Raw genomic sequence first — 18,474 nt, forward strand, 5'->3', positions numbered from 1 at the left:
ATGAGCAAGTGCCGTGGGGTGGAGGGGCTGCAGCTGGGAGGTGCCTGGGTGTGAATCTGAGGTGAATCGGCCTCCTCAACTTGGATAAAGAATCCTAAACTTGACCAGGCATGGTGGGGCATGCCTGTAATCCCAGCAGCTGCGGAGGCTGAGGCAGGAGGATCGCAAGTTCAAAGCCAGCCTGGGCAATACAGTGAGATCCTGTCTCTAAATAAAATATTAAAAAGGACTGGGGATGTGGTTCAGTGGTTAAATGCCCCTGAATTTAATCCCCAGTACCAAAACTAAAAGAATCCTAAACTTTGAGAGCCTCAGTTTCCTCCCCCGTGAGTGATAAGCACTGTGCCCACTGAAGAGATCAATACTGAGGGTTTGAGGACATAGGAAAGAGCCACATCCATGTGAAGCTCTGAATACATTCTCCCCACAGGTCTCAGGACCCAACTTGACCTCTTCTCTCAACATCTCAGGCCCCTGTCTCTAAAAGGATGACTCACCTTATTTATTTATTCTTTGTGAACTTTTTATTTTGTTTTGTTTTGGTACTGGGGATTGAACCCAGGGGCACTTTACCACTGAGCTACATCCCCAACCAATCCTTTTAATTTTTTATTTTAAGACAGGGGTCTTGCTAAGTTACTGAGGCTGGCCCTGAACTTGTGACCCTCCCACCTCAGTCTCCCGAGTCACCGGAATTACAGGTGTGTGACACCACATCTGGATTCAAAAGATGACCTATTCATATAGAGTTCACTGTGAGTCAATCAGACTCCAGCTGCCAAGTCAGAAAGTAGGCTGAGCAGAACAGGGTCAAAATGCTGGCCCGAGAACCTGATTGTTTAAAAAAGAAAACCTTCTATTCTTGTTGAATTAGAAATTCCGTTGGTTCTCCTGCGGCAGGCTCCAGGGTTGCTGAGCCAGAGGGGAAGGTATTGTTCTTCAGGTCACTTCTGCTCAGGAACTCACACAGCTCATTGCCAACAGACATGCTTGGGCAGCCCCCGTGGCCAGCAATGTATGATGCTGGGCACTCAGTGGACGGCGTAGCAGGCAGAGTGCACCGCTTCAGGGCAGGTGGTCTAGATCTCCGACTGTGTTTTGCAAAGAGGAACCCTTGACACCTGCATAGAATTTACTCGGGAGGAGGTGGTACTAGTAAAGTTTCCTGAGCCCTGTCCTGCAGTGTCCTGAGTCAGAATTTCAGGGGCTGGGACCTGGGTATCTACCTTTTGAACTCCATCTCCATCTGATTCTTAGGTTCACTTGTGAGAACGGCCCCACTAAGGACGGTGCATCCAGGGACTGCCCTGTGCCCTCTATGTGCATTATACACCCGCACTTCCACCCCCCTCCACCCCCACCAGATGAGAAGGAAGTGCCCAGAGGGAACTAAAGAACTAAGATAAGGCCATAATGTCTCCATTATCTGGAGGAAAAACCTTAATCAATACATCCTGTTGCACCTAATTTGTTCAATATGCCCTTAACATTCACAGAGTATGTTCGGGCCTCTTCCTCTTGCTGTCCCCTTCCTGGGGCCCTCTCTGTGTGCCCCAGAGCAGTGCCGGTCTTCTGGACTTAAAGTTGACCTGTTTCCACAAACCTTAACAAAGTCTTACAATCATAGCTGAAATGTGTCACCTCTGCCTAGTGCCCACAAGGGGAGGAATTGTGATGATTTTACACCTGGTTGCAGGTGGGAGAAAGTCAAAGTCGCAAAACAGCAATGGCTTTAGTGAGACAGAAATTTAATTCTTTCTGCTTTTTGGAGGCGGGCGGGACAAGGGGATTGAACTTAGGGACACTCAATCACTGAGCCACATCCCTAGCACTATATGGTATTATATTTAGAGACAGGGTCTCACTGAGTTGCTTAGAGCCTCACTTTTGATGAGGCTGGCTTTGAACTTGAGATCCTCCTGCCTCAGCCTCTGGAGCCGCTCAGATTACAGGCATGGGCCACCTGTGCCCGGCTGAACCCAGAGTTCCATACATGCTAGGCAAGCAATCAACCACTGAGCTACATCCCCAACTTTTTTTTTTTAATCATTTTGAATCGGAGTCTTGCTAAATTACCTACGCTGTCCTTGAACTTGCAAACTTCCTGCCTCAGTTCCTGAGTTGCTGGGTTAGTGGCATGTGCCACAACACCCGTTGACTTTTTATGATGGCTTTTAATGAAAAAGAGCTCCCACATATGTAGACTGTCCTTTGTGACAGTAGTTACGAGTTTGTCACGCTTTATACTACTCTAACCAGAAATAGATCCTTTGAGTTCCTTGCCTCACTCCTTTCTTTTCCTTCCTCCCTCCCTCCCTCCCTCCTTTCCTTCCTTCCTTCCTTCCTTCCTTCCTTCCTTCCTTCCTTCCTTCCTCCCTCCCTCCCTTCCTTCCTTCCTTCCTTCCTTCCTTCCTTCCTTCTACCTCCTCAGCTCTGCTTCACTCATTTCAATGAAACTTTAAATTGATGCTGTCTCCCCTAACCCTTGTTCTTACACTGGCAAACCTCGAAACCTACCAAGCAGCTAGCTCTAACCCTCCTAGCCTCCTTCTGGATGTTTATCCCTTGTATTCCATTCCTGTGCTGGCCTCACCCACTGTTCCATTCCTCAGTTAGCTTAGTGACAACATCCTGCCTTTCCAGTTCTGACACCAGCTTGGTATACCTGATACCCAGTTCACCCTACTTTCTTTCTTTCTTTTTTTTTTTTTTTTTTTTTTTGGTATTGGGAATTGAACCCAGGGGCACTTAACCACTGAGCCACATCCCCAACCCTTTTTTTATTTTTGTTTTGAGACATGTTCTCACTAAGTTGCTGAGGCTAGCTTTGAACTGCGATCTTCCTGCCTCAACCTCTGGAGCTGCTGGGGTTACAGGTGTGTGCCACCACACCCGCTAATTCTTTTTTATTTTAAAGAAATCTTCAGGTTGTCTGGGGTCAGTGTGGCCCCATTCAGTATCTAGGATCTTTCAAACTTGGCCCTTCACTATCTTTAGCATGTACTTTCCACATTAGCGCCCTACATGACTGCTCCAACTCCAGCCCTTACGTCCAACTTGCCCTTGGTACAGATGATAAAGAGAAGAAAGACACACCTTCTGGCCTTGAGGTACTCTTCCTGGGCATCACAGTGAAGTTCTGCTTCTATCCCATTGATCAGAACTTGGTCACGTGGTTACACCTGACTGCAAAGCAATCGGGGAAATGTAGTCTTTCTTCCAGGTAGCCACAGGGTCAGTAAAAAGTCAGAGGTGTGTTATCAAGGAATAAGGAAGGAGCCAACGCAGGCTGCTGGCTGCCTCTGCAGCACCACTGTAGTCTTCCTCAAGTCGAGGCATGTTAGCTACTCTCAAGCCTATTTTGGTGTTGATTTATGAGTATATATTACTGCCCAATGTCCAATAAAACCAAAATCAGAGAACATGTAAAGCTAGTAAGAATGACATCATTACGAAGGTAATAAAAGGAAAGCTTAACTTCACAGAGATGAGTACATGGGAGTCGTGTCACTGTGGATTTGGGAATGTCTGGATCCAGAAACACCTTTGGAATCTTATATGTGATAAGGAGAAGAGTGCCTACAGAACATGCTGTTCCCTGGTTGACTGTGTCAGGCGTGTTCTCCGTTCCTCCCTTGCCCTCTGCCCCCAGGATCAGTGGCCATTCCCAAGCCTGACTTCCAATCCCACCAAACTGATTTCCCAGTCCGTAGAATCTACCCAGACCCTCAATCAATTTTGTGCATAGATGGTAGATGACTTTCCCTGACACATAACTCCAATGCCCAGAATCTTCCAGTCAGTACTCCCCAGTACTCCCCAATGTCTACCAATAACTCCTGATTCCCTCATTAAATACATACGTGCTCACACACTCCCACATGCACTTGCACACGTTTCTCTATTACCATCACATAAACCCATGTGCATACTCTTAATTCATCCTGAGTCTCTGCATAAGCTGTCCCCTCTGGCATGCTTTTGGAGGCTTTGCATTGTCTCCTTGCCACTGCTGTGGAAAGACACCTTCCGTGGCTAGCTGAAGGATGGTGAGATACCCGGCAATGCCCAGACCTGACACCATGAGAAACAACCACAACTGCCTCAGAGCAGAAGTGGCCCTGTCTAGCCCACAGATCTGTGAGGATAAATGCTCGCTGGTATGTGCCACTGTGCTGTTATATTTATTTATGATTTAATACTTTGCAGCAGTAGCCAATGATCCACCTGACTAGACATGCTCTTTCCTTGTCTGAGCCCCCTATAGTATTTTCAGTCCCTCCTTTAGGTAGGAATCACTTCTACTGCCACTCAGTGTAAGGTTTGACTGTGAACGTTGAGACCAAAGTCACAGCAGTTTAAACAAGAGTGGTTATTTGTCTCTCACATTGAGGGTTTGGAGTGAATGAACTGTCCATGGCAGCCCTGGGTGGTGAGCTTGAGCCCTTTGTGTTCCTGAGGATGGCATGTCATGCAGCCAAGAGGTGGCAATCCAAGGGGCAAGAGGGAATTGGAATTTGGCCTGAGTTCCTGGCCTACAGCTGTGTCAAATGTGATGAAGAGCCCCTTTTGCTAACTTGCTCACCCAGAGAAAGGATCTTTTTGTGTGCCTGCAGAACACAAGGATATGCGCTTTTGTTTTTTACTTTAGTTTTTGAAAATTTTCAAATATAAATGAAAGTAGAAAGAATGATATAATGAACCTTCATGTAGTCATCATCCAATTTCCATAATTACCCATTTACTGCCAATCTACATGGGTATAGTTTCACCTATACCCATACTCACCAGTCCCTTCCCCTCAGAACCTTCTAGACATCATTTAATATCATCTGGAAAGCAACTGTAAATATAAAAGTTGTTTGTGTAGATATCATCACAATAGCATTATCCCATCCAAAATAAAGCAACTCCTTGGTATCAGAAAGATGGAGTCAGCGTTTGCCTTTTCCCAGTTCAAATCACATTTCACAAAAATCCAAAGATTGCATTTGATTGATTGTACCTTTATATCATGACAGGTTCCCTTCCATCTCCTTCTTTCACCTGATAATTTATTTTTTAAGAAAATGTTTGATTTGTCCCATAGAGTTTCAGATTGTATCCCGAAGGCCTCTTTTAATACCTCTTTCTGGGCTTCCTATAGGTTGGTAATTAGAGCTGAAGACTTGACAGCTTCAGGTGTCATTTTCTAGAATGATGACTTCAAGGTGGGGTCTTTTCTTCTCTCAGAGGACACATCATCCCATTACTTCTCTTTTGGTCATAGCAGCAGTGGTAAAGGTCTTTGCCTAGAACTATTACTTCATTAGGATGATATTCTCATTTTATCATTTCTATTTAATTTATTATTTTTTCAATTAAGAAAATCATTTTTATAGTTCACAGGCCTTTATATTTTTTACATTTATTATGCCATGAATTCTTAGGGAGTAGGTTCCAGCAGCTCAGGCTCCTTTCCATTTGTTCTCACAAGACCTGCTTCTCTGGGTGGAGCAGGCTGGCGCTTCAGCTGAACCCAGTACCTATCTCCTTGGCTTCCTTCTTTTCCTGATCATTTCCTTCACACGTGTCAGGAAGCTGTCTCGGCTCTTAGAGTGCTTGACATGCTCAATATGCACATTAGTTCTCTTGGCAAGACTCTTGCCCTCAACTTGCTTACTCACAACAATGCCAACAGCATGCTGGGTAACACTGCAGACTCTCCCAGTTTTGCCATGATAACATGTGTGGGGCATTCCTTTTTGAACAGCACCCATTCCCTCAATGTCTACAATATCACCCTTCTTGTAGATTGACATATATGTGGCCAAAGGAACAAGTACCTGTTTTCTAAAAGGCCTAGCGACCATATATCAGGTTCCTCTCCTCTTCCCTTTGTGTTCATCATATTGGCAGATTACTGGAAGATGGCAGTTCCACTTCTATTTAATTTATTAACCAATATTCTGTGCATGTGTGTGTGGGGATGGAGTCCAGGGCCTTACACATGCTAACTACTGAACTACTAAGCTACACTCCCAACCCCTGCCAAAGAATTTCTTTCTTTCTTTCTTTCTTTTTTTTTTTTTTTTTTTTTTTTTTTTTGCGGTACTGGGGATCGAACTCAGGGCCTTGTGCTTGTAAGGCAAACACTCTACCAGTTATCTCCCCAGCCCAGAATTTCTTGATTATCCAAGGCCACGTTAACTTTTGCCAGCTTCACTATAATCCTGGTTTAGGGACAGCTCCTCCTGATCACTCTGTTTTCTTGTGTTTGTGACCTGACCCCCAATGGGCTGTCAGTGCCCAGGGCCATGTCTCTTTCTGAAACAGGCTGCATCTGGAATCTCAGTCATGTTTATCACAGGGCTGTTGTGACACCAGTCACGGTGGGTTCACTGAAGCACAGCTGTTTTGCACCGATTCTGAAAGCTGTCTCCACTTGATGCCAACGCAATGTGGAGAAGAGCAGGAATTCTGTCATCAGTCTTGGAAATGTTTGATGTCTACATGACTGATGTGGTAGACTCCTTTTCATTTGTTGATTAAAGGGCATGGTGGTTGAAGTCGGGATCTGATACTGGGCTCTATAGGAGTGTTCTCTAATCAGATGTTTCTGGGCCCCAGAAACATGCTGATCTGTAGACACTTTTCTGTAGGTGGCCATAGTGGAGACCAGAGAGTGAGGGAACAGTGTGGGGCAGGGATCCCTGTGACAATGCTCTGTCTACTTTAGAGGGTGATGATTTTCTGTTTTGGATCAGGAAGTGTAAATGGACCTTTCCTCTCATTTTGTAATGCTTCTTGAGTCTCACACACTAAGCCTGTAAACATGTACTATGCACTGATGTTGGCAAAGAATGGAAAGAACATAAAATGTAAAAAGTCCCTATGAATGGAATATTTCTGCAAATCTTTCTCTTGTTAGAAATCTGATTTATTGTACTTCTATGAACTTTAGCTAATGGGACTGTCTAGAAAACAGTCATCCTAACATGCTGGTGGAAAATAGGGATCAGGAGCCATGGCTAGGCTACATAGCCTAGGAAATATGAAATCTGGTTCTAACTCAGCCATGAATATTGTGACCTTGTTCACAGCCCTGTGTCTGAGCCTCAGTTTCCTTATTCATAAAATAAGTGACTGGTAAGACAATAATCAAGTTTCATTCCTGGAGATACCACTGTATTTGTACTTCCAGAATTCTCTGAAACAATTACAGACACCACAGTAACTTCTCATTTGATTCTCACAATAAACCTACAGGGTGGTAGATCTGGCAGGCGTTATTATTATGTCTATTAGGCAGATGATGTGTTGAAGCTGAGGGATGTAAGTTGTTTGCTCAAGATTTCATTAAAAAATGAAACTCTTCCTCCTGAGCCACAATAATTCTTAGCAGGAGGCTCATGCTGTGGAGGATGTGGGGATCTGTCTGTTAGGCTTCTTGGATACATGAATAAAAAAGGGTACAATTGTTAGATGGACTTACAATTTCTCTAGGTTTACATTGCTGGTCTATCCTTTGATGTGATTTCTTTTATCTGTTGGATGTTCTGTAATGGTATGATTTACACTAAATGTGTTAAATAGGTAACCTTAAGTAGTACCTGAGTGGAGGGAGGTAATGGGCAAGGAGAGATGGATAAGGAAAGGGAAAAGAGTTAAGAGCTACCCAGTCAGACACTAGTCTATGTACTCTAACAGTACTACCTAGTTCTCATGTGAATCCTAGGAGGAAGATTTTTGTCATTATGTACATTTTACAAATATTGAAAGCAACACCTGGAGGAGTTAAATAACCTGTTCAAGCTAATAAGTGTTGAATCCAGGATGCAAACCCAGGCAGTTTGATTTCAGAGTTTGTCCTCTAACTATTCACCTATTAATGTCACGAGCCTTTGTGAGCTAGTCTAATAAAAAGTAAAAATAAAATAATGTCCATCCAAAGCTAGCAAGATTGCAAAGGAACAGAGCAACTGACATACCATATATTGCTGGTAGCATTGAAAATGACTTTCATCTTTTTTAAAAAAATTATTTTGATTCATTGTACACAAATGGGGTACAACTGTTATTTCTCTGGTTGTACATGAAATAAAGTCGCACCATTTGTGTAATCATACATGTATATAGGGTAATGATGTTTGTCTCATTCTGTTATTTTTCCTTCCCTCTACTCCCTCACTTTCATCTTTTAAAAAAGTAATATGTGGGGTTGGGCACTTGGTGCACACCTGTAATCCCAGTGACTAGGGATGCTGAGGCAGGAGGATCACAAGTTCAAAGTCAGCCTCGGCAACGTAGTGAGGCCCTAAGCAATTTAGTGAGCCCCTTCTCAAAATAAAAAAAATAAAATAAAAAGGACTGGGGATGTGGCTCAGTGGTTAAGCACCCCTGAGTTCAATTCTCAGTACAAAAAAAAAAAAGAAAGAAAGAAAGAAAGAAAGAAAGAAAGAAAAAAATAGAAAAAGATAAATAGTAATATGTGGCAAGATCTATAATGCTTTCCATATTAATTTAGGAATACTGACCCTAGAAGTTTATTCTAAGTGTATAGTTCCACAAAAGCAAGAAGCCATGTGCATGAAGAAGTTTACTGTAATAGTGGAAAACAGGGAACAAATTGCCCTAGAATAAGGTATGATTAAGTAATTTCACAATACATTCACTTGTTGGAGTATTATGCAAACATTTAAAATGATAATTACAAAGACTACATAAAAGGGTAGGAAATTGTTCCCTATAATATGTTAAGATATTAAAAACAGGATAAGAACATGTAGATTATGATGACAACTCTGAGATGTCTATGTATATTAACAAAGCCTGAAATAGAACAGGAAAAAAATTCTAGTTGTGAGACGTCAAAGTCATTTCATTTTTTTCACATTTGTATTAGTGGTGGCATCCTGTCTACTTAACAGATAATGAAAGGAAGAAAAGAGCTGGTGGAAATGATTGTCTCAGGTGACTGTTGCGTGGATTCCCTTTGGCTTCACCCTTGAGGTCCTGGGGACAGCCAGAGGGGTTCAGTGTGGGGAGAGGACTGGGGCTTGATGGATCCCTGAGCTTGTGTGGGAGAGAAAGGATCCTACTCTGCCATTGCCTCTGTAACTACGGGAACTGTCTAGGCCAAACTTGTCTTCCCTTTGCCTCACCACACTTCTCTGATTCTTCATTCAAGTCTCAGAAGTCTTATAAGACATGTTCCTGGAGTCAACTCCAACTGCTCCCCCAACTCCCACATACTGGCATCCTTCCCCACCCCGTTTCTGTGGCCATCTCAGCACACAGATTTGATGACTGCCTGTTGACCTTACTGAGGCTCCCTCTGGGCTATCAGGATTGGGGTCCCAAACTGGTCTGGATCTCCTCCCTGTGCAAGAATGGCCCTTCTCCTTATCTCTAAGAGGGGGCAGACTGGATGGGGTGATTTTTTCCAGCTTCACGTTACTATGTATTATCAAGGTTTTAGCAGACTCTTTAAATAAAGGAACGACTGGATTTTGAAGAAAAGACCCAGCATAGGAAATGTCCTCTATTTTACTGTCAGTGGATGGACCCCCCGAAGTATTCCCTGGCTTTGGCTGGACCTTGAGCCTGGTCTATGGATGAGTTGGGGATTTTCATGGCAGGGAGGCTGTGTGCACTTGAGAACAGGGTTCCAGGGTGAGGGGTCTTCACTTGTTTTGTGAGTACCCTGCTGGCTAGCCACAAGCCACACATCACATGCTAGCTGTGATACATGTGTGAGTCTGGAGGAGCCCTGATGTCACATATCTGCCTTCGGACTGTGGAAGTGGGTGTGTCTGTGTACATGATTGGGTGTGCCTGTGTCAGAGCTTGTTCTGGGTGGCCCTGGGTTTGTGGATAGTATGTCACTGTATGGACTGCGCACACACATCTGAGTGAATGTGTAGTTTTCAACTCAGCAAATTATGGGGAGCTTTGTGCTCTGCAAAAGCAAGATTGTGGTGTGTCAGGCATGGTGCCTGGGGTGTGCAGTCTTACCTGTGTCTGCATTGTGTGTCCCCTCTGTGCGTCTTTGGGAATGCGTTCTTGGCACGTGTCCTGCCTTAACAAGGCGCTTTCGGGATGTGTGTGTGTGTGTGTGTGTGTGTGTGTGTGTCTGTGCGGCAGTGCCTGAGTCCTGTTTGCGGCTGCCTGCTTGCTTTCCAGCTTCACTTGTGCCTGCAGTCAGGCTCTGCACGTGCGCCAGCCTCCATGCGCACGTCCCTGAGTGACCCGTGCGCTATGTGCAGGGACCTCTGGGTCGTGTGCACTTTGTGCGCTCGTGCCTGACTCTCTGCACTAACGAACGCACCTCCACATGTCTGAGAGCACGTTCTTCTCCATATGTGCACGTTCCGTGTGCACGCCGCCCGTGTGTGTCTGCGTGTGCAGGGGCGCTGCGCGCGCGCTCCGACCCGCTGGCGTCCAGGGACCCGCACAGAGCTCCACGCGTCCCGTGGGGGTGACCCCTCCCCCCTGCGCCCCGCAGCGGGCCGCGGCGATTGGCCGCCCGCTCCTCCCAGCCCTTACCCCTCCCTCCCCCCGCCACCCGCGCGCCCGCGGTCCCCGCTGTCCCCCGCGGTTCCGGCGAGGCCGCGCCGCGCTGCGCTCCGCTCCCATTGGCTGCGCGCGCCTTTGTGTGGCGGCAGCTGCGGCCCCAGCGCCTTTGAATGTCGAGAGGGGCCGGGAAGGGAGCCTTTCCATGGGCCATCTGTCTCCCCGCCAGCCGCCGCCCCACCGCCGCCCGCGCCCCGCGCTCCGCCTCCCGCCCCGGCGGCTCCCGCAGCCCCGCCGCCGCCCGCGCCCGCGCCCCGGAGCCGCGCCACAAAGGGCCCGCGCGCAGCCGCCGCCGCCGCCGCCGCGCGAGGAGCCAGGATGGTCCTGGTCCACGTCGGCTATCTCGTGCTTCCAGTGTTTGGCTCTGTGCGAAACAGAGGTATCGCTTTTTCCTTTCGGGGTCTGCTTCGGAGCGTGGATCGCCGCAGGCACCGGGGCGGGGGCGGGCGCCGCGGGCGGCCGGGGGCTCAGGGCACACCCGCGAGGACGCAGGGCGAGCGGTGGCCGCTCCCCACATCCTTTTGGGGAGACCCCCGAGTGTAGGGGTGGCCGCCCTCGTGGGAGCTTTTGTAGTGAAGTTAGGATTTGGCGAATTTGGGTTCCTCCCTCCCCAGCCCCATTTTTTATTCTTTGCGGCGGACGTGGTTCCCCCAAATCACAGCCCCTTTCCCTAATACCTAGCCCTGTATGATCGAAAGAAGGAGATACATGACCGTGTGTGTGTGTGTGTGTGTGTGTGTGTGTGAGAGAGAGAGAGAGAGAGAGAGAGAGAGAGAGAGAGAGAGAGAGAGAGAGAGAAAGCATGCTTGGTTTTCCGTGATTTGCTTTTTTCTGAAGTCTATGTGTGTTTCTGTTGTATGTGTTTTGTATTTCTTCTTTTTTATTTTTTTTTTTTGTTTTTAATACCGATGGCTGGTTAGCTGGGATCTGGTTATCTGTCCCATCCCATGCCCCAGCCCCCACCCTCTCGTGGGCACTTGCACGATTTCCCGTCCCATCCTTTTCTCTCCTTTAACCCTTTTTGTGTTATTGCCCTTGTGTTGTGGTCCTGCTCACACCCCCCACTTCCCAGTTGTCTTTGTATGACAGTTGCATTTATGGGTTCAAGATGTGTGTGTGTGTGTGTGTGTGTGTGTGTGCATGCATGTGTGTGCGCGCCTCGGAGATCAGACGTGCGCTGCCGTGCACCCCTGGGTCCGGCCGGAGCGGGGTGTCTGGCCCTTGGGTGTTGCGCTGTGTGTGAGGGTGAGGTGGAAGCTGCTCCCGTGCCAGGCCTTTGCCCCGGGCAGCGGTTGACCAAGCAGCAGGCCGGCGTGGGCTTTGTTTTTAACTGTGATATATGGGGTGTGTTTGCACGGTCCCCCTTTTCCCACATCCCCTTTTCCTTACATTCTGCTACAGCAATAGCTTGATTTCCCCCTCTTCTTCCCCCACCCCACATTTCTTCCATTTTCTTTTAATCAAATATTCCCACCTCCCAAAGCAATTCCAAGATGCATTTCATTTTTTTTTTTTTTTTTTTCTTTTTGTATTCTGCCTCTGGACTCACATTTCTCTTCTTGGAAATGTTTCTTCTCTCCCACTCCACGTCTGCTTAAATCCCTGCTGGCTAAGGCCCTCCTCTCCCACCCCCTCCCTCACACACAGAATGATGTCTTCCCTCTGCCGACCTGGCTCCTTCACGGAGCCAGAGTGGGGGGCGGGGTCGCAGGGCCAGCGCTTCAGTGCGCCCCAGGGGCCGGATTGGGCCAGGCAAGGAAAGCCCGGCCCTCCTCCTTTCAGCCCAGCTGTCCCCAGCCCCGCGCCTCTCCCCAGAACCCAAAAGGCAAGGTTGGCCCCCTTAGGCCTGTTTGAACCGCAGTTTTTTGTGTGATGATAGAATGATGACATTCTGCATTTATCAAATCTTTTTTTTTTCTTCATTGTGTAGCTCAGTGAATGGTCAACTCGCTGCTGTGCGCGCTGTGACCCTTCTGCCTCGCATTTAGCTGTATTGTGACACCCTCTTAACCATTTCCTGTCTCCATCTGAGGAAGGCATTGCTATTTAAGCGGCAGTATCCCCTATCTCAGGCCAGCCTAGGTGGGGGGTGAAGGGGCTTGCGAGGAAGAAGGGGGGCTGCATGAGACTCTTGGAAATGCCAGCCCCCTCCCCCAAAGCACAATTATCTCTTATTACTTGGCATTTCCTCTTAAAACGGGTGTGGAACATTACACTAGGCAGAAATTCAAAAATGATTAAGAAGGATGTTGAGCCTGAAAGTATAATTATCCTGATTAAATCATTATCATCCTCATTAATACCACCAATCTCTAAATACCATTGCAGGATGCGGTTTCATGTTTTGAAATTCAAATTGTTCAGCTGCCTTTAAATTTTATTTTTAATACCACTCTCCCCCTCCAAAAAAAAAAAAAAAAAAAAAAAAAAAATCCCAACAAAACAAATTCTGCCCGTCAGTCAAAGTTTACTTTCATGGCAAACACGCCCACAGGAAATTTGAGGGCTGAGGGGTGAGTTGGGCTGTGGGTAAAATTTAGCACAATGTGCTAAGAAATCATGACCTTCCGATAGAGGATACTAATGCTTAACTCAACAAGGTCCTAAACCACGATCTTCTTGTAAAACTATTAGATAGTCTGCCAGCTTAAATCTGTTCCTTTTAGTTTCCATTGTAGTAGTGTAGGATGTAGGCCATTTCAGAATAGATGCAGAGAAATAACCATTTTTGTATCTTCATCCTGTTTAGCCGAATACATTGCACTGTAAATCCCTGTTAAGTGGATTCCTTTTGCCTTGGCATAGAGGCTGCAGCACCCCATTTTCCAGTTGTCCGGGTGGCCATTGACTGGCTTCCAGGCAGCACCCAGACATAACTGAGGATTACATTTAGTTGGAGGCAAAAAATTATTTAATGTATGTATATTAAAAAGAAAATCTTTGATGAAATGGCAGTTGCTGCTATTCCAGCCTCTGAAAATTTGGTGTACGAAGGTCCCTGGCTTAAGGGGGAGCCGTGGCCATAGGGTCTTAATTATTTAATTGTACAATGTCAAGAGCATCTTTGGACATCTGCCCTGGCCCTCAGAACTGCCCCTTTAACAGCCGGCTCCCTTCTGCTGCTTGGCCAGCCAGACCTGCTCAAAAACTGAAACAAAACAGCAGCAATCATGAAAGAATAAGGCCCCTACTTCGAGGGCCCTTCCAAAATAAAGTCCCAAGTAGCCTCCCCAGACTGCCATTTGGCAATCTGAAAAGAAAGAGGAAAAAAAAAAAAAAAAAAAAAAGAGAAGAAAAAAAAATTCTCAGCAAAATGGTTTTCCATTAAACAGGGGTAGCGTGTTCTGCTGTGCTGAATTACTTCCTGTTCTTATTTTGTGGGTAATTTTTTCTGTATCAAATATCCTTTTGGTTGTGTATCTTTTTCACCTTTTCTTGTACTAAAACTAAAGCATGATCTGTATTTTTTTACATCCCCCAGTTGACACTGTACAGCGCTCGGTTAGAGATGTTACCCCGCTGAACCGTACTGTGGTACTGTGGTCGTGCAGCCCGGGCCATCTGCTCATTGTACGCTGCTTTTGTTCTGTTGCCCTTCCGAAGCATGGTGGGCCCAGCCTTTTTTTTTGTATCGTGTGCATGACGACATTGTTACACACAGAATCCACTAATACTAATATACAATCTCTCAATAAAGAACTAGTTTTCCTATATTAACCTAGTGTGCTTTTTCTCTTGCTGTTTTCCCATTTATTGTCGTATCCCGCTGTTTAGATTTCCCCCTCGCTTTTCTATCCCCACCCCTCACCCACCACCCCCACCTCCCATTGTAAGATTTGAGTGAATGCCTTTTCTTTTTTTTTTTTTCCTTTTCTTTCTTTCTTTCCTTTTCTTTTCTTTTTTTTTTTTTTTGTGGTACAGATATGGTGACTTTAGTCTCATCTAGTCCATATCTTTTAACAATAGAAGCCTGGGGCGATGGGAGAGGTCAGTTGTCCTGTTACCCTGAAACAGCTCAACTGCTAGAGAGAGCCCCTATCTTTGGCCACCTGTTTATTCAATAGCCTCCACATTTCATGTTAGTTACCAGGTGACACAGGCACTGAGTCTCCGATGCTGGTGAGGGAAGGGGAGATGACACCAAGGTTGAGAAAAGGGATACTGTTCTTAACTAGCAATCTTGTAGCATTTCAGACTCGCCTGAAAAACCCATTTTGAGTTGTGTTTTAACTTTTCTGTTTCCTGTCTCATTGATTTACTGTCCTTATAAATCATGCTGGGGGTGACATGCGACATGTAGTAGAAGTCATGATTTGGAATTTTCAAGGACCCTCTTCTCTGTGCATATTTAAATTCTCAGGACCTACAGTGTAAGTTTGGCATTGAGATCCTGGATAAGGAAGATATTTCAAACAGAAACTGAGACCACCCCACCCCATCCCGGGCCAGTAGCCCGATCTAGTTCCGTAGGAATAAGCAGGTCTGTGCCCTCTTCAGGCTGCGAGCCAGTTAAAGCTGATTATAGCCCGCTTGCCTGACAGCTGCTTCGCCTGTGACCCTAGGGCCTCTCTTAGGAGAAAGCAAGCCAGATCTCCGCCTTTGTCTAAGTGTTGTGTGTGTTGGGGTGGGGGTGGGGGAGGTCAGGAGGGAAGTCAGGACCTACCTCCAAATTGAATTCGAAGGAGAACCCTTAAAATATGTCTTTTCCCCATAATTGCTTTGGAGGAGCCAGTGGAGAGGTATTTTTTCCCTCCAGAGTGGAACCCAAATTCAAGCATTTGTCAATTACACCTATTCAATTTCAGCCCAGAACAAGCCTTGCTAAATTAAGCGTCTTAGACACCCGCGGAAATCAGTTGATTAAAGAAATTCATGGTTCCTTCAAAGGGTCATCATTTTGAAGCCATCTCTGTGTTGGCAGATGTGCCTGGTCCTCACTCCTCTGGGCTGTCTCCCTGGCCTACCCCTTGTTCTTCCCCAGCCGGCTGGTGCACCCTGTCTGACCACTGGGCTTCCTCACCTGTGTCTTCATGAGACAATTCCTGTCCCCATCATGGTGCCCTCTCTGCTCTGGCCCTTTGTTCTCCTGCTCTTCCCAACCCGGTGGGAGAGCTGAGCTGATTTACCGTGACACATGGACACACATGGATGTTCCAGGCAGAGGCAGGTGCTGTAGTGTGTGCAAGAGGGGATATGTAGGTCTACATTCTGTTGTGAATTTTTCCCACCCTCTTCTTTGAAAAAAAATTTTTTTTGGTTTACACAAGACTTTTTGATTTTGTTCCTTGTTTGAGAAATCAAAATAAACCACCCCCAATCCAACCTCCACAACAACAAAACCATCCTAAATCAGGCGACCACCTTCATTTTTGTCCTAACGGTGACATCATTAACCAACTCTAAGATTTTATTTCTCTAAGTTAGTGTTATATTTGACAGTATCTTTTGAGGATAGTACTAAACTGTCCTAGTAATAATATAGAAAGCATTTGGGTTAGTGAGTAATTATGTTTTAGCAATTTATCAAGTACACACTATATTTCACCCAGGTTGTCAGAACTAAACACTTATCATATGAGGGACTGGAGGACTCAAGAACTGCAAAGCTGTTGTACATTATGTGTATTCTCTCAACCTTCTGACACATAGCTGTTTTAATAGGTTTTGACTCCAGGATTTTGGAAAAGCCACCTGTTAGGGGGACCCCAGGCCTCCCACTCTAATAAGATAAAGCACAGATTTTGTTTACAGCTTTTCTTTATGAACTTGAAGACTTCTCTCTTGACTAGCATCAGATAAAGCCCACTTAATTAGTGAGTTTTCTTAAATAACAATTTCCCAGAAACCAGCAAATACGTTTAAACATTCAAGGTTAGGGGAAAAGGCCACCAAGACAGCTGGCACCCTCATATGCAGATAACAAAGCCCAGGTCATCTCTCTTGCAGTTTTCTCATTTCCTGTCCCCCATCTTTAAATAAGCATCCTGCAGTGTCACATTGAAAAACGTGGTGGTTTCCTAAGCAAATGAAGCAACAGCTCTGTGCTGGATTCACATTCATGGCGGGCCCTCTCCTGGAGGGTAGTCATGAGAACATGCCTCTGACTGATCTGGGGCGTGACTTTGGTTCTGTTCCTTCTACCCACCATGTGCAGGACACTCTTGCCTTAGTTTCTCTGTGGGTCTAAATAGCTTTTTAAAATTCTTGGCTTATTATAGGATGAATGCAAGTTAGTATTTATTAGTTTCTGTTGTGGTTTAGCCACAAATGAGCTAATATATTTCCAAGAGGATTGGGGAGGCGAGAGGGGTTACCTTGAAGGGACTCAGATTTTCAGGATAATTTAAGAGTGTAAAACAAAGCTGACCCCACAGCTGCACCCCTTGCAATGCCTGAACCTCATGTGCTCAGTCATTCATTCATTCACCCACTGGTTTGTTCATTAGTTAATGAGTGTTCATTAAATACCTGGTTGGGGCCAAGCAGTGCACTAAAAGGGCCTCTCACTGAGGCCGAGAGAGGAGTGCACAGGAAATCGGATGCTAAGATATCTGAGCTGAAGCACCCAAATGAAGGGCAGGACGTCCTGGCTGGGGAGTAGGCTGGGGGCAGTCCAGGGTTCGAGTCTGAGGCCCATCCTGACCTGGAGGGGTGAACGTAGGCCCAGCTCTGAGCACTGTCTGAACAATGACCATCATGGAGCTCACGTGACAGGGTGCATTCGAACTGTTGGAAGCCATGTATCACAAGCAGGAGCAAAGACTAGCAGGTGGCTGCCTCTCCCCTCCCCAACTGTACTGGCTTGAGGGCCAAATAAAGTGAGAGATGACCTTACTGAGCGTGGGGCAGCTGCAGTGGTTAGCGCACAGGGTGGTTAGCATGCAGGAAGAGGGGAGGGCTCCAAGTGGGTATGGGGAACCAGTGAGATTTTGGCCAAGGCCAGTGGCTCAGCTGCTTTAAGAAGAGAGCAAGCACATAGGAGGGAGAAGGGTGTGCGTGTGCACCTTACTCAGCCACAGGGGCAGCAGGGTCATTGTCCTGTTCTGAATGGCTCTCCCTGGAGCATGATTCCAGAAGCCACACAGCAAGGAGGCCTCAGAATGTGGAGAAAAGGCTGGAAGAGATTTGGAAGCCTTTGGAAGTTGAGCTTGCTCCTGTGGCCACTGGGAGGTGTTTAGATAACTTATTCTGACTGTTGATGACAGAAAGGTGAGACTAGGGCTGAGGCCGGGGAGGAGGATATGGCAGGCTTCTAGGGATGATGGAGGCCCAAACCCTGGGCCTGGGGAATGGGAAGACGGCTCACATAAAGGACCTGACCATAAGGAAGGAGCAAGCAAGACAGTCCATGTCTGGGGCAGCTGAGGGGCAGGAGGTCTTTGGGGTTCCTGGGAGAATGTATAGCCATGGGGACAAACAGGGAAGATGGGAGGAGCAGCCAACTTCAGGGAGAAATGAGTGATGTGTGGATAAACATGTAGAATTTGGCAGAGGGAAGGAGTAGAGTCTAGGAGTAGAAAGTTCTAGTACTTTTCAACACAGATCTCCAACTGGGATAGGAAATGAACTTCAATAGTAAAAATTCCTCGTATTTGCATGACAGTCCCTCAAAACATCATCCCCATGTCTGACAATCCTGTGCTGAGTGATTCCCAGGTATCTTTAGCTGCTCACGTGGCCCTAGGAGCAGCCTCTCAGAAGATTAGCCCATCAGCAGCTGCACCACTGCCCCAGTATCTCATTTTGAACAATTTTTACTGAATTCCGTTCTTCCCGAGAAGCGAGACCCCAGGGCAGGCAAGTGCCAGGTTCTTGCCTCCATGGATTTGCAAAAAGGTCACTCCCACCCATGGAGAAGGAGGAGCTGGAGGGAGCCCGCCCTGGATGGCAGAGTGGGAGACCAAGGCAGCAGTGTGGTAA

The 18,474-nt window shown here is 46.5% G+C and overlaps 1 pseudogene; it reads right to left on the reverse strand.

Moving 5' to 3' along the window:
- Window positions 1-5,410: 5,410 nt before the first annotated feature.
- On the reverse strand, window positions 5,411-5,991 carry LOC124965380 (60S ribosomal protein L21-like; annotated as a pseudogene).
- Between the last annotated feature and the right edge of the window lie 12,483 nt (window positions 5,992-18,474).

Source organism: Sciurus carolinensis, chromosome 15 (genome assembly GCF_902686445.1).
Source record: "Sciurus carolinensis chromosome 15, mSciCar1.2, whole genome shotgun sequence".
NCBI lineage: Eukaryota > Metazoa > Chordata > Mammalia > Rodentia > Sciuridae > Sciurus > Sciurus carolinensis.